Genomic DNA, 17,299 nt, shown 5'->3' with positions numbered 1-17,299 from the left:
GGTTTTCATCAGGGATCTCTCTGTACTTTGCTCCATGAATCTTTCCCTCAATCTTGAGTAGTCTCTCAGTACCTACCGCTGAAAAACATCCCCACATGCTTCACCTTAGGGATGGTGCCAGGTTTCCTCCAGACGTCACACTTGGCATTCAGGCCAAAGAGTTCAATCAGACCAGAGAATCTTGTTTCTCATGGTCTGAGAGTCTTTAGGTGCCTTTCGGCAAACTCCAAGAAGGTTGTCATGTGCCTTTTACTGAGGAGTGGCATCCGTCTGGCCAGTCTACCATAAAGGCCTGATTGGTGGAGTTCTGCAGAAATGGCTCTCCTTCTGGAAGTTCTCCCATCTCTACAGAGGAACTCTGGAGCTCTGACAGAGTGAAGTTCGGGTTCTTGGTCACCTCCCTGACCAAGGCCCTTCTTCCTCCGACTGCTCAGTTTGGCTGGGCGGCCAGTTCTAGGAAGAGTCTTGGTGGTTCCAAACTTCGGAGGCTACTGTCTTCTTGGGGACCTTCAATGCTGCAGACATTTTAGTGTGAGGGAGCTGAACCCTCTGTGGGTTTTAGTGTGAGGGAGAGATGAACCCTCCGTGGGTTTTAGTGTGAGGGAGAGATGACCCTCCATGGGTTTTAGTGTGAGGGAGAGATGAACCCTCTGTGGGTGTTAGTGTGAGGGAGATGAACCCTCTGTGGGATTTAGTGTGAGGGAGAGATGAACCCTCCGTGGGTTTTAGTGTGAGGGAGATACACCCTCCGTGGGTTTTAGTGTGAGGGAGATGAACCCTCCATGGGTTTTAGTGTGAGGGAGATGAACCCTCCATGGGTTTTAGTGTGAGGGAGATGAACCCTCCGTGGGTTTTAGTGTGAGGGAGATGAACCCTCCGTGGGTTTTAGTGTGAGGGAGATGAACCCTCCATGGGTTTTAGTGTGAGGGAGATGAACCCTCCATGGGTTTTAGTGTGAGGGAGATGAACCCTCCATGGGTTTTAGTGTGAGGGAGATGAACCCTCCATGGGTTTTAGTGTGAGGGAGATGAACCCTCCATGGGTTTTAGTGTGAGGGAGATGAACCCTCCATGGGTTTTAGTGTGAGGGAGATGAACCCTCCGTGGGTAACGACAGGATAGTGAGTATTGTTACAGTGACCTTGGATGCTGGAGCCTGCTGGATGCTGGAGCCTGCTGGATGCTGGAGCCTGCTGGATGCTGGAGCCTGCTGGATGCTGGAGCCTGCTGGATGCTGGAGCCTGCTGGATGCTGGAGCCTGCCTAGCCTGCTGGATGCTGGAGCCTGCCTAGCTTGCTGGATGCTGGAGCCTGCCTAGCCTGCTGGATGCTGGAGCCTGCCTAGCTTGCTGGATGCTGGAGCCTGCCTAGCCTGCTGGATGCTGGAGCTTGCCTAGCCTGCTGTATGCTAGAGCCTGCCTAGCCTGCTCTATGCTGGAGCCTGCCTAGCCTGCTGGAGCCTGCCTAGCCTGCTGGATGCTGGAGCCTGCCTAGCCTGCTGGATGCTGGAGCCTGCCTAGCCTGCTGGATGCTGGAGCCTGCCTAGCCTGCTGGATGCTGGAGCCTGCCTAGCCTGCTGGATGCTGGAGCCTGCCTAGCCTGCTGGATGCTGGAGCCTGCCTAGCCTGCTGGATGCTGGAGCTTGTCTAGCCTGCTGGATGCTGGAGCTTGCCTAGCCTGCTGGATGCTGGAGCCTGCCTAACCTGCTGGAGCCTGCCTAGCCTGCTGGAGCCTGCCTAGCCTGCTGTTTACCAACTGCCTTCCATATTGGCTGCATGGAGCTCGAGCCCAGGAGAGCAGGAGGGAGGGAGAGAGGAGAGCGAGAGGAGCACGGGAGAGAGAGAGAGGAGAGCGGGAGAGAGAGAGGAGAGCGGGAGAGAGAGAGAGGAGAGAGAGAGAGAGAGGAGAGCGGGAGAGAGAGAGAGAGAGGAGAGCGGGAGAGAGAGAGAGAGAGAGAGAGAGAGGAGAGCGGGAGAGAGAGAGAGAGAGAGAGAGGAGAGCGGGAGAGAGAGAGGAGAGCAGGAGAGAGAGAGAGGAGAGTGGGAAATTCGGGGGGAGATTTTCTCAGAGCTGAAATAATTCCTACCCAAAGTGGGCTCTCTGTAATTGCATTAGTTACCCACAAGTGACCTGGCAGTCGGAGAGCTTAATTTAATTTTAATGAGCCCTACGGAGCGCTAAAACCCTTGTTCTCACAACCATTAGCCTTGGTTGAGAATAATCAGCATGGACAGAGCCTAGCTAGCTCTGAAGCAACTGTCTCTATCTCATAATACTGCAGGGTGCTATGGAGCTCATACCAGACACGGTTGGAACCTATTTGGAAAAATAACCTTTAGATATGAGGCTTGATCTTTGTTTTGGACAGATTCTGACTGTACCTCTCTACCTCTCTGTCTGTTTCCTGACAGTCTGACATCACTTTAACCCTCTTAAGCCCTGACCCCTATAAATAATTGTAACCTTGCCCGGCACCCTACAAATAATGACTCACAAAACATCAACACTGATGGACACTGTCAATGATGTCATCTAGCTGCCCAGCATGGAGGGACAGAGACAAATCCTACTTCCTGCTCTATCTCTATCTCTGTTTGTTGACATCATGAGGCTGGTTGTACCCATGCCAGTAGACCAATAGACGGCTGGTCTTATCTGCTAGAAGACACACTTCAAATGCAACAAAACCGTCTGTCTCTCTGCTCTAATCGTGTAAAACCTATTAAACCCAATCCTACTTTTGTTTCCATATTAAACCATGAATGATGCTGTAAATGGTGCTTCCTTTCAGAACCCAGGGACTTCCTGCCTCTGTTTAACTGGCCTACGAACTGATTTCCGGTGCCTCCCATCAGAACCCAGGGACTTCCTGCCTCTATTTAACTGGCCTACGAACTGATTTCTGGTGCCTCCCTTCAGAACCCAGGGACGTCCTGTCTCTATTTAACTGGCCTACGAACTGATTTCTGGTGCCTCCCTTCACTACCCAGGGACTTCCTGCCTCTGTTTAACTGACCTACGAACTGATTTCTGGTGCCTCCCTTCAGAACCCAGGGACTTCCTGCCTCTATTTAACTGGCCTACGAACTGATTTCTGGACTCAGTCCACTTTTACAATTTAAACAGAACAGCATTTCTGGTGAAAGAGAGATTGTTAAAGTTTCTCTGTAGGAGATGTTTTGTTGTACAGTACTAACGTGCATTGGCCCATGAAATGACCACTCAAAACAGATTACAGAAGCAGTGTCCCCTCCCTGTTCTCATGGCCTGCATCCCAAATGGCACCCTATTCCCTATATAGTGCACTACTTTAGACCAGAGCCCTATTCCCCTATATAGTGCACTACTTTAGACCAGAGCCCTATTCCCTATATAGTGGACAACTTTAGACCAGAGCCCTATTCCCTATATAGTGCACAACTTTAGACCAGAGCCCTATTCCCTATATAGTGCACTACTTTAGACCAGAACCCTATTCCCTATATAGTGCACTACTTTAGACCAGAGCCCTATTCCCTATATATAGTGCACTACTTTAGACCAGAGCCTTATTCCCTATATAGTGCACTACTTTAGACCAGAGCCCCTATTCCCTATATAGTGCACTACTTTAGACCAGGGCCCTATTCCCTGTATAGTGCACTACTTTAGACCAGAGCCCTATTCCCTATATAGTGCACTACTTTAGACCAGAGCCCTATTCCCCTATATAGTGCACTACTTTAGACCATAACCCTATTCCCTATATAGTACACTACTTTAGACCAGAACCCTATTCCCTATATAGTACACTACTTTAGACCAGAGCCCTATTCCCTATATAGTGCACTACTTTAGACCAGGGCCCTATTCCCTGTATAGTGCACTACTTTAGACCAGAGCCCTATTCCCTACATAGTGCACTACTATAGACCAGAGCCCTATTCCCTATATAGTGCACTACTTTAGACCAGAGCCCTATTCCCTACATAGTGCACTACTATAGACCAGAGCCCTATTCCCTATATAGTGCACTACTTTGGGCAAGCAGCCATGGATGTTCTAATGATGTAGGAGCCATCTAATTACGATCAAAGCCTGAGGGCATGACGGGAATCACCCCAGAGCTCACTGCCATGGTTACCACCACCTCTAGTGTCTCTCTATCTCGCTATCTCTCTCTCTCGTCTCCATCTGTCTCTTAATTCAATTCATGGGGCTTTATTGGCATGGGAAACATATGTTAACATTGCCAAAGCAAGTGAGGTAGATAATATACAAAAGTGGAATAAACAATTAAAATGAACAGTAAATATTACACTCACAGAAGTTCCAAAATAACAAATGTCATATTATGTCTATATACAGTGTTGTAACGATGTACAAATAGTTAAAGTACAAAAGGGAAAATAAATAAGCATAAATATGGGTTGTATTTACAATGGTGTTTGTTCTTCACTGGTTGACCTTTTCTGGTGGCAACAGGTCACAAATTTTGCTACTGTGATGGCACACTGTGATGTCACACTGTGATGCCACACTGTGGTATTTCACCCAGTAGATATGGGAGTTTATCAAAATTGGATTTGTTTTTTAATTCTTTGTGGGTCTGTGTAATCTGAGGGAAATATGTATCTCTAATATGGTCATACATTGGGCAGGAGGTTAGGAAGTGCAGCTCAGTTTCCACCTCATTTTGTGGGCAGTGAGCACATAGCCTGTCTTCTCTTGAGAACCAGATCTGCCTACGGCGGCCTTTCTCAATAGCAAGGCTATGCTCAATGAGTCTGTACATCTCTCTCTTCCGTCTCCATCTGTCTCTCCTCGTCTCCATCTGTCTCTCCCCCGTCTCCATCTCTCTCTCCCGTCTCCATCTGTCTCCCCTCTCTCTCCCGTCTCCATCTGTCTCTCTCCCCGTCTCCATCTGTCTCTCCCCCCGTCTCCATCTGTCTCTCCCTCTCTCTCCATCTGTCTCCCCTCTCTCTCCCGTCTCCATCTGTCTCTCTCCCCGTCTCCATCTGTCTCTCCCCCCGTCTCCATCTGTCTCTCCCTCTCTCTCCATCTGTCTCTCCCTCTCTCTCCCCCGTCTCCATCTGTCTCTCTCCCCGTCTCCATCTGTCTCTCTCCCCGTCTCCATCTGTCTCTCCCCCCGTCTCCATCTGTCTCTCCCTCTCTCTCCATCTGTCTCTCCCTCTCTCTCCCCCGTCTCCATCTGTCTCTCTCCCGTCTCCATCTGTCTCTCTCCCGTCTCCATCTGTCTCTCTCCCGTCTCCATCTGTCTCTCTCCCGTCTCCATCTGTCTCTCTCCCGTCTCCATCTGTCTCTCTCCCCGTCTCCATCTGTCTCTCCCCCCGTCTCCATCTGTCTCTCCCCCGTCTCCATCTGTCTCTCCCCCGTCTCCATCTGTCTCTCCCTCTCTCTCCCGTCTCCATCTGCCTCTCCCCCGTCTCCATCTGTCTCTCCCCCCGTCTCCATCTGTCTCTCCCCCGTCTCCATCTGTCTCTCCCCCGTCTCCATCTGTCTCTCCCTCTCTCTCCCGTCTCCATCTGCCTCTCCCCCGTCTCCATCTGTCTCTCGTCCGTCTCCATCTGTCTCTCCCCCTCTCCATCAGTCTCTCCCCCTCTCCATCAGTCTCTCTCTGTCTCTCCCGTCTCTCTCCCGTCTCTCTCTCTCTCTTTTCACAGTGTTGTGTTGGCCAGTCAGGGAGTGCAGACAGACAGCATCTACAGTGAGGGAAAAAAGTATTTGATCGCCTACTGATTTTGTACGTTTGCCCACTGACAAAGAAATTATCAGTCTATAATTTTAATGGTAGGTTTATTTGAACAGTGAGAGACAGAATAGCAACAAAAAAATCCAGAAAAACGCACGTCAAAAATGTTATAAATTGATTTGCATTTTAATGATAAATAAGTATTTGGGGTCAGTGTCCATTTAGAAGGCACATTGCGACCAAGCTTTAACTTGTCTTGAGATGTTGCTTCAATATATCCACATAATTTTCCTACCTCATGATGCCATCTATTTTGTGAAGCGCACCAGTCCCTCCTGCAGCAAAGCACCCCCACAACATGATGCTTCCTCCCCCTTTTCCCTCCAAACATAACGATGGTCATTATGGCCAAACAGTTCCATTTTTGTTTCATCAGACCAGAGCACATTTCTCCAAAAAGTACAATCTTTGTACCCATGTGCAGTTGAAAACTGTAGTCTGGCCTTTTTATGGCGGTTTTGGAGAAGTGGCTTCTTCCTTGCTGAGTGGCCTTTCAGGTTATGTCGATCTAGGACTTGTTTTACTGTGGATATACAGTGGGGCAAAAAAGTATTTAGTCAGCCACCAATTGTGCAAGTTCTCCCACTTAAAAAGATGAGAGAGGCCTGTAATTTTCATCATAGGTACACTTCAACTATGACAGACAAAATGAGAAAAAAAATCCAGAAAATCACATTGTAGGATTTTTTATTAATTAATTTGCAAATTATGGTGGAAAATAAGTATTAAATAATGAACGGAGTCTCCTTCCTGAATGGTATGACATTGCGTGGTCCCTGCGTGGTCCCATGGTGTTTATACTTGCGTACTATTGTTTGTACAGATAAACGTGGTACCTTCAGGCGTTTGGAAATTGCTCCCAAGGATGAACCAGACTTGTGGAGGTCTACAATTTATTTTCTGAGGTCTTGGCTGATTTCTTTAGATTTTCTCATGATGTCAAGCAAAGAGGCACTGAGTTTGAAGGTAGACCTTGAAATACATCCACAGCTACACCTCCAATTGATTCAAAGTATGTCAGTTAGCCTATCAGAAGTTTCTAACGCATCATTTTCTGGAATTTTCCAAGCTGTTTAAATGCACAGTCAACTTAGTGTATGTAAACTTCTGACCCACTGGAATTGTGATACATTGAATTATAAGTGAAATAATCTGTCTGTAAACAATTGTTGGAAAATGCTTGTGTCAAGCACAAAGTAGATGTCCTAACCGACTTCCTATTCAGATGTTTATTATACAGCAGAGTCCTCCAATAAATATCATTTAATTTGAACTAAAGAATATATGTTAAACCTTAGTCATTTTTTAACCTCTTTGTTCTGATCAGACTTCTGTTTTCAGCAGATCTACAAATGGTTAGTAATGGTTCGTAATGGTTAGAAATGGTTAGTAATGGTTCGTAATGGTTAGAAATGGTTAGTAATGGTTCGTAATGTTAGAAATGGTTCGTAATGGTTAGAAATGGTTCGTAATGGTTAGAAATGGTTAGAAATGGTTCGTAATGGTTAGTAATGGTTAGAAATGGTTCGTAATGGTTAGTAATGGTTCGTAATGTTAGAAATGGTTCGTAATGGTTAGAAATGGTAAGTAATGGTTAGTAATGGTTAGAAATGGTTAGTAATGGTTCGTAATGGTTAGTAATGGTTAGAAATGGTTAGTAATGGTTAGTAATGGTTCGAAATGGTTAGTAATGGTTAGAAATGGTTAGTAATGGTTCGAAATGGTAAGTAATGGTTAGAAATGGTTAGTAATGGTTAGAAATGGTTAGTAATGGTTCGTAATGGTTAGTAATGGTTAGAAATGGTTAGTAATGATTCGTAATGTTAGAAATGGTTAGTAATGGTTAGAAATGGTAAGTAATGGTTAGTAATGGTTCGTAATGGTCAGGAAGTGGTGGGGTATTAGATAGCTACTGAAGCCATTTAGAGCAGACAACTTAGATGGTGTTGATGGTAACATTAGACCGATGTAACATTACAGTCATGGAAATAAATGATGCTGCTGTCCAGGGAACCCTTAGTATGAGTCCCAAATGGCCCCTATTCCCTACATAGTGCACTACTTTGGACCAGCGCCTTATGGTGTGCACTAATAATGGAATAGTCTCATGTATCATCAGGAGGATGTTTTGATGAACTCGTGCCGTCTCCCAGGTAACAGGAAGAGAATCAGGGACTGTCTCATACAACACACACCACAATACAGAGACACCACAGTGCAGTGACACCACAGTAGAGTGACACCACAGTGCAGTGACACCACAGTAGAGTGACACCACAGTACAGTGACACCACAGTACAGTGACACCACAGTAGAGTGACACCACAATACAGAGACACCACAGTGCAGTGACACCACAGTAGAGTGACACCACAGTGCAGTGACACCACAGTAGAGTGACACCACAGTACAGTGACACCACAGTACAGTGACACCACAGTACAGTGACACCACAGTAGAGTGACACCACAATACAGAGACACCACAGTGCAGTGACACCACAGTAGAGTGACACCACAGTGCAGTGACACCACAGTAGAGTGACACCACAGTACAGTGACACCACAGTACAGTGACACCACAGTGAAGTGCAGGGAAGACAGATTCCTATCAGTGTCTGGTTTGTTGGTTTTAGGGGGTGTTAGCTAGTCTTGTGACTGTAGCTGAGTTGCCTTGGCTACTGCGTGTACAACATTTGTGTGTACAAAATAATTATTTGATACATTTTAGAATAAGGCTTTAATGTAATTTTTTTTTGGGGGGGGGGGTGAAGGGGTCTCGATGTAGTCAGAAGAACACGTGTTATTTAAGATTAATTTATTGAATCTGCAATATCAATGTGTTATATTATATATAACGTCTACTGCATCTTGATGTAATGCATCACTAGCCACTTTAAACAATGCCACTTTTATATGTTTACATACCCTACTCATCTCATATGTATATACTGTACTCTATACCATCTACTGCGTCTTGCCATCTTAATCTTTGGTGACTTTAATATTCACATGGAAAAGTCCACAGACCCACTCCAAAAGGCTTTCGGAGCCATCATCGACTCAGTGGGTTTTGTCCAACATGTCTCTGGACCCACTCACTGTCACAGTCATACTCTGGACCTAGTTTTGTCCCATGGAATAAATGTTGTGGATCTTAATGTTTTTCCTCATAATCCTGGACTATCGGACCACCATTTTATTATGTTTGCAATCGCAACAAATAATCTGCTCAGACCCCAACCAAGGATCATCAAAAGTCGTGCTATAAATTCACAGACAACACAAAGATTCCTTGATGTCCTTCCAGATTCCCTCTGTCTACCCAAGGACGCCAGAGGACAAAAATCAGTTAACCACCTAACTGAGGAACTCAATTTAACCTTGCGCAATACCCTAGATGCAGTTGCCCCCCTAAAAACTAAAAACATTTCTCATAAGAAACTAGCTCCCTGGTACACAGAAAATACCCGAGCTCTGAAGCAAGCTTCCAGAAAATTGGAACGGAAATGGCGCCACACCAAACTGGAAGTCTTCCGACTAGCTTGGAAAGACAGTACCGTGCAGTACCGAAGAGCCCTTACTGCTGCTCGATCATCCTATTTTTCTAACTTAATTGAGGAAAATAAGAACAATCCGAAATTCCTTTTTGATACTGTCGCAAAGCTAACTAAAAAGCAGCATTCCCCAAGAGAGGATGGCTTTCACTTTAGCAGTGATAAATTCATGAACTTCTTTGAGGAAAATATCATGATTATTAGAAAGCAAATTACGGACTCTTGTCACTAAAGCACCTTATACCACCCACCACTGCGACTTGTATGCTCTAGTCGGCTGGCCCTCGCTACATATTCGTCGCCAGACCCACTGGCTCCAGGTCATCTACAAGTCCATGCTAGGTAAAGCTCCGCCTTATCTCAGTTCACTGGTTACGATGGCAACACCCATCCGTAGCACGCGCTCCAGCAGGTGTATCTCACTGATCATCCCTAAAGCCAACACCTCATTTGGCCGCCTTTCGTTCCAGTTCTCTGCTGCCTGTGACTGGAACGAATTGCAAAAATCGCTGAAGTTGGAGACTTATCTCCCTCACCAACTTCAAACATCTGCTATCTGAGCAGCTAACCGATCGCTGCAGCTGTACATAGTCTATTGGTAAATAGCCCACCCATTTTCACCTACCTCATCCCCATACTGTTTTTATTTATTTATTTTTCTGCTCTTTTGCACACCAATATCTCTACCTGTACATAACCATCTGATCATTTATCACTCCAGTGTTAATCTGCATAATTGTAATTATTTGCCTACCTTCTCATGCCTTTTGCACACAATGTATATATAGACTCCCCTTTTTTCTACTGTGTTATTGACTTGTTAATTGTTTACTCCATGTGTAACTCTGTGTTGTCTGTTCACACTGCTATGCCTTATCTTGGCCAGGTCGCAGTTGCAAATGAGAACTTGTTCTCAACTAGCCTACCTGGTTAAATAAAGGTGAAATAAAAAAAACAAAAAAAAACTCCTCTTTAAATCTGCGTATTCCTTCAAAGCTCAGTTGTCCTGAGTCTGCACAACTCTGCCAGGACCTAGGATCAAGAGAGACGCTCAAGTGTTTTAGTACTATATCTCTTGACACAATGATGAAAATAATCATAGCCTCTAAACCTTCAAGCTGCATACTGGACCCTATTCCAACTAAACTACTGAAAGAGCTGCTTCCTGTGCTTGGCCCTCCTATGTTGAACATAATAAACGGCTCTCTATCCACCGGATGTGTACCAAACTCACTAAAAGTGGCAGTAATAAAGCCTCTCTTGAAAAAGCCAAACCATGACCCAGAAAATATTAAAAACTATCGGCCTATATCGAATCTTCCATTCCTCTCAAAAATTTTAGAAAAGGCTGTTGCGCAGCAACTCACTGCCTTCCTGAAGACAAACAATGAATACGAAATGCTTCAGTCTGGTTTTAGACCCCATCATAGCACTGAGACTGCACTTGTGAAGGTGGTAAATTACCTTTTAATGGCATCAGACCGAGGCTCTGCATCTGTCCTCGTGCTCCTAGACTGTGTGCTAGTCCTAGACTGTGTGCTGTGTACTAGTGCTGCTTTTGATACCATCGATCACCACATTCTTTTGGAGAGATTGGAAACCCAAATTGGCCTGGTTTAGATCTTATTTGTCGGAAAGATATCAGTTTGTCTCTGTGAATGGTTTGTCCTCTGACAAATCAACTGTAAATTTCGGTGTTCCTCAAGGTTCCGTTTTAGGACCACTATTGTAAAGAGTGGTAAACTATAAACAAAGAGTCTGACAATTAATCTTGATGGTTGTACAGTCGTCTCAAATAAAACTGTGAAGGACCTCGGCGTTACTCTGGACCCTGATCTCTCTTTTGAAGAACATATCAAGACCATTTCAAGGACAGCTTTTTTCCATCTGAGTAACATTGCAAAAATCAGAAACTTTCTGTCCAAAAATGATGCAGAAAAATTAATCCATGCTTTTGTCACTTCTAGGTTAGACTACTGCAATGCTCTACTTTCCGGCTACCCGGATAAATCACTAAATAAACTTCAGTTAGTGCTAAATACGGCTGCTAGAATCCTGACTAGAACCAAAACATGTGATCATATTACTCCAGTGCTAGCCTCTCTACACTGGCTTCCTGTCAAGGCAAGGGCTGATTTCACGGTTTTACTGCTAACCTACAAAGCATTACATGTGTTTGCTCCTACCTATCTCTCTGATTTGGTCCTGCCGTACATACCTACACGTACGCTACGGTCACAAGACGCAGGCCTCCTTACTGTCCCTAGAATATCTACGCAAACAGCTGGAGGCAGGGCTTTCTCCTATAGAGCTACATTTTTATGGAACGGTCTGCCTACCCATGTCAGAGACGCAAACTCGGTCTCAACCTTTAAGTCCTTACTGAAGACTCATCTCTTCAGTGGGTCATATGATTGAGTGTAGTCTGGCCCAGGAGTGGGAAGGTGAACGGAAAGGCTCTGGAGCAACGAACCGCCCTTGCTGTCTCTGCCCGGCCGGTTCCCCTCTTTCCACTGGGATTCTCTGCCTCTAACCCTATTACAGGGGCTGAGTCACTGGCTTACTGGGGCTCTCTCATGCCGTCCCTGGGAGGGGTGCGTCACCTGAGTGGGTTGAGTCACTGATGTGGTCATCCTGTCTGGGTTGGCGCCCCCCCCCCCCCTTGGGTTGTGCCGTAGCGGAGATCTTTGCAAAGTAGGGTCGTCACTAATTTTAGTTACCAAAGTTAAAAGCCGGCCTGTTTCTATAATTTCGCTAACTAAATTCTGTTTTTAAACCTAACCCTTAAAGCACATTTTTGTTTTCATGAATTTTTATGATATATCGCCAATTTTGACTCTGTGGCTGCGGTACCTAGGTGTCAATCGCAAAGCGACCTAAGCGAAAAAATTACGCAAAAATGTAATTGACATTTATTTCAAAAGTGCAGCTCAATGTTGGAATACATATTTCCCTACTTCAGTCAACCATCCATTTAGAATTAGTGATGCAACGGTTGTGATTTAACAAGGAATGTATCCCATCAGTTAGATGTGTTTTTATAGGCCCTTATTCCTGTTGGCGCACACAGCGCGTCGATGTGGAGCGATCGGGACACTGGAGGGGAAAGGGAATGAGCTGCTTGTCTTGCTTTATTTTTGGGTTCTGAATGTTGTCTTCCAAGACAAAATTTCAACCAAATAGTTGTACAGTATAAAAAATTAAAAACAAAAATGTAACCTTTATTTAACTTGGCAGGTCAGTTAACAACAAATTCTTATTTTACAATGACGGCCTACCGGGAAACAGTGGGTTAACTGGCCTAGGAACAGTGGGTTAACTGGCCTAGAAACAGTGGCCTAGGAACAATGGGTTAACTGGCCTAGGAACAATGGGTTAACTGGCCTAGGAACAATGGGTTAACTGGTCTCGGAACATTGGGTTAACTGGCCTAGGAACAATGCCTTGTTCAGGGGCAGAAAGACAGATTTGTACCTTGTCAGCTCAGGGATTTGATCCAGCAACCTTTCGGTTACTAGTCCAACGCCCTAACCACTAGGCTACCTGCCGACCCCTTGTTAAATGTGGAGTTTTGAGGTCAGTTCGGGGACTCATCCCTAGACGTTGTTTCAGAGGCTGTCGACCATACAGTTCAACAGGGTGCAGAGTTGACTGGCAGGTTAAGGGGTGGTGTCAAATTAAAATGACTTGCCTCTGTAGTTTGAACCGCATTAAGGTTACAAAACAGGTCACATTATAGGTTTTGAGTAGTAAACTCTTAGTTTATGAATAGTAAACTCTTAGTTTAGTTTATGAATAGTAAACTCTTAGTAAGCTCTTAGTTTATGAATAGTAAACTCTTAGTAAACGCTTAGTTTATGAATAGTAAACTCTTAGTTTAGTTTATGAATAGTAAACTCTTAGTTTAGTTTATGAATAGTAAACTCTTAGTAAGTTCTTATTTTATGAATAGTAAGCTCTTAGTTTATGAATAGTAAACTCTTAGTAAACTCTTAGTTTATGAATAGTAAACTCTTAGTAAACTCTTAGTTTATGAATAGTAAACTCTTTTAGCATGTAGTCATAGATTGGTGTGGTAGACAGAATGTAGACCTAATCATAATAATTACTGTACGATTGCGTAGTATACACTATGTGTATACTACGCAGACTTGCAGAGAGAGTTCGGCAAGTAGCTGTGGACTTTGTGGACTTTGACTGTCGGTAGCTCGCTCTCTCTGTCTCTGTCTCTGTCTCTCGTCTTCTGCTCTTAAAGTGAAAGCTAAGCTCTTTCTCCCATACAACCTGGTCAACCTACAACCTAGAAAACCCAACCTTGTGTCGGTCTGTCTTCGTTTTAATATGAATTGAATCTGTGATCCTCAGAACGTTTATAGGTGTGTTATCATGTTGAATAGAAATAGGGCAGTCCATTCAGTTCTGGGATAATTGCATGTATTGTCAGCATCTGACATTATGCTTTGATATGCAGATTGTATTTCCTGTCTTAATGTGACCTTTATAAAAAGGTGCCAGATTTCATTTCATAGCTCGTCTTGATGTGACCTCTATGAAAAAAAAGGTCAGACTAGTCTGCTACATCAGGGCCGAGGAGAGGAGAGCGCTCAGAGGCTGCGTCCCAAATGCACCCTATCCACTACATCAGGGCCGAGGAGAGGAGAGCGCACAGAGGCTACGTCCCAAATGCACCCTATCCACTACATCAGGGCCGAGGAGAGGAGAGCGCACAGAGGCTACGTCCCAAATGCACCCTATCCACTACATCAGGGCCGAGGAGAGGAGAGCGCTCAGAGGCTACGTCCCAAATACACCCTATCCACTACATCAGGGCCGAGGAGAGGAGAGTGCACAGAGGTTACGTCCCAAATGCACCCTATCCACTACATCAGGGCCGAGGAGAGGAGAGTGCACAGAGGCTACGTCCCAAATGCACCCTATCCACTACATCAGGGCCGAGGAGAGGAGAGTGCACAGAGGCTACGTCCCAAAATGCACCCTATCCACTACATCAGGGCCGAGGAGAGGCGAGCGCACAGAGGCTACGTCCCAAATACACCCTATCCACTACATCAGGGCCGAGGAGAGTGCACAGAGGTTACGTCCCAAATGCACCCTATCCACTACATCAGGGCCGAGGAGAGGAGAGTGCACAGAGGCTACGTCCCAAATGCACCCTATCCACTACATCAGGGCCGAGGAGAGGAGAGTGCACAGAGGCTACATCCCAAATGCACCCTATCCACTACATCAGGGCCGAGGAGAGGAGAGTGCACAGAGGCTACGTCCCAAATGCACCCTATCCACTACATCAGGGAAGAGGAGAGCGCTCAGTCAGCCCACTGACACCCCTATCAGACCACAGCAAAATCACAGTCTACTTAAACAGAGCAAGACCGACATACCCGATATAGAGAGACCGATATAGAGACAGACCGAGAGAGACAGACCGAGAGAGAGAGACAGAGACAGACAGATGACCTCTGAGGAAGGCCCACATCCCACCATGCTCTGAACTACCAACAATAGAGGACGGCTGTTTCAATTCACACTGAGATAGTGGCTGTATACTAGCACTGAAATATCTCTCTCGCTCTCTCTCACACGCTCATATCTGACATTTATTGCCTTAATTATTGAAGCATTTGGTGCAAGTGTGTGTGTGTGTGTGTGTGTGGATCTGTGTGCTGCAGGGCTGTGCCTGTGTGTTGGTGATGTGAAACCTAATGACACCATACTGTGTTGTTGATTACCTATTCATTCCCCTACACATCTGTTACCATGACGATAAGGACCACAGACAACACCATTCACTCCCCTACACATCTGTTACCATGACGATGAAGACCACAGACAACACCATTCCCTCCCCTACACATCTGTTACCATGACGATGAGGACCACAGACAACACCATTCACTCCCCTACACATCTGTTATCATGACGATGAGGACCACAGACAACACCATTCACTCCCCTACACATCTGTTATCATGACGATGAGGACCACAGACAACACCATTCACTCCCCTACACATCTGTTACCATGACGATGAGGACCACAGACAACACCATTTACTCCCCTACACATCTGTTACCTGGACGATGAGGACCACAGACAACACCATTCACTCCCCTACACATCTGTTACCTGGACGATGAGGACCACAGACAACACCATTCACTCCCCTACACATCTGTTACCATGACGATGAGGACCACTGACAACACCATTCACTCCCCTACACATCTGTTACCATGACGATGAGGACCACAGACAACACCATTCACTCCCCTACACATCTGTTACCATGACGATGAGGACCACAGACAACACCATTCACTCCCCTACACATCTGTTATCATGACGATGAGGACCACAGACAACACCATTCACTCCCCTACACATCTGTTACCATGACGATGAAGACCACAGACAACACCATTCACTCCCCTACACATCTGTTACCTGGACGATGAGGACCACAGACAACACCATTCACTCCCCTACACATCTGTTATCATGACGATGAGGACCACAGACAACACCATTCACTCCCCTACACATCTGTTACCATGACGATGAGGACCACAGACAACACCATTCACTCCCCTACACATATGTTACCATGACGATGAGGACCACAGACAACACCATTCACTCCCCTACACATCTGTTACCATGACGATGAGGACCACAGACAACACCATTCACTCCCCTACACATCTGTTATGACGATGAGGACCACAGACAACACCATTCACTCCCCTACACATCTGTTATCATGACGATGAGGACCACAGACAACACCATTCACTCCCCTACACATCTGTTATCATGACGATGAGGACCACAGACAACACCATTCACTCCCCTACACATCTGTTACCTGGACGATGAGGACCACAGACAACACCATTCACTCCCCTACACATCTGTTACCTGGACGATGAGGACCACAGACAACACCATTCACTCCCCTACACATCTGTTATCATGACGATGAGGACCACAGACAACACCATTCACTCCCCTACACATCTGTTACCATGACGATGAAGACCACAGACAACACCATTCACTCCCCTACACATCTGTTACCATGACGATGAGGACCACAGACAACACCATTCACTCCCCTACACATCTGTTACCATGACGATGAAGACCACAGACAACACCATTCACTCCCCTACACATCTGTTACCATGACGATGAAGACCACAGACAACACCATTCACTCCCCTACACATCTACTGTGTGTCCCAAATGGCACCTTATTAATGACTTTTGATGCAGGCCAAACCCCCCCGCTGAGTTGGAACAATAAACTCACGATCACTTTGTCTTGCCTTCCTGTTAGTTTAATCTCCAACAGTAGTTAGGACTCATGAAGCATGTTACAGTTAAGTTCACAGGGCAGTCAAATTAAAGTGTTAACCATGTCACGTGACACTCAACACTGCTCAACGATTGGCTCGTGCCATTCAAATCCTGTGTGTTGTGTAATAACAGAATATGAATCGTTAGGGCACTGGCACCATATTGTTTTGGATAGACATCAGGTACATGATATCAGATTGACGGGTTTTTTGTTTTCAAATAACTTAGTTCCCACTTCCCAGTGATTTTACTGTTTGATATTATAATAATAATAATAATAATAATAATAATAACAATAACAATAGACTAAACAAGACAAAGAGAGGAGTGGGCTCAAAGAAGGTAAAAAGTGTGATGTATCAGAGGGGAGGGTTGGGATTTGGATATGAACCCGGTTAGGGTAGGGGTCAGGGTCAGATGCTGCTCAATATTGTGAAGCCAATGCTAACTATCGTTAGTGCAATGACTGGAAGTCTGTGGGTATCTGCTAACATGCTAGTTAGAGGTAGCCAATGCTAACTACCGTTAGTGCAATGACTGGAAGTCTGTGGGTATCTGCTAACATGATAGTTAGAGGTAGCCAATGCTAACTATCGTTAGTGCAATGACTGG

General features: G+C 45.4%; 1 protein-coding gene across 5 annotated transcripts in view; it reads right to left on the bottom strand.

The window, feature by feature from the left end:
* Positions 1–17,299, bottom strand: part of LOC139414729 (NME/NM23 family member 7) — a 123,499-nt gene that overhangs the window by 13,787 nt on the left and 92,413 nt on the right. The window lies entirely within an intron of this gene.

Source organism: Oncorhynchus clarkii, chromosome 1 (assembly GCF_045791955.1).
Source record: "Oncorhynchus clarkii lewisi isolate Uvic-CL-2024 chromosome 1, UVic_Ocla_1.0, whole genome shotgun sequence".
NCBI classification, from domain to species: Eukaryota; Metazoa; Chordata; class Actinopteri; order Salmoniformes; family Salmonidae; genus Oncorhynchus; species Oncorhynchus clarkii.
The sequence above is the reverse complement of the archived record's forward strand: the minus strand, read 5'-3'. Positions and strand labels throughout refer to the sequence as shown.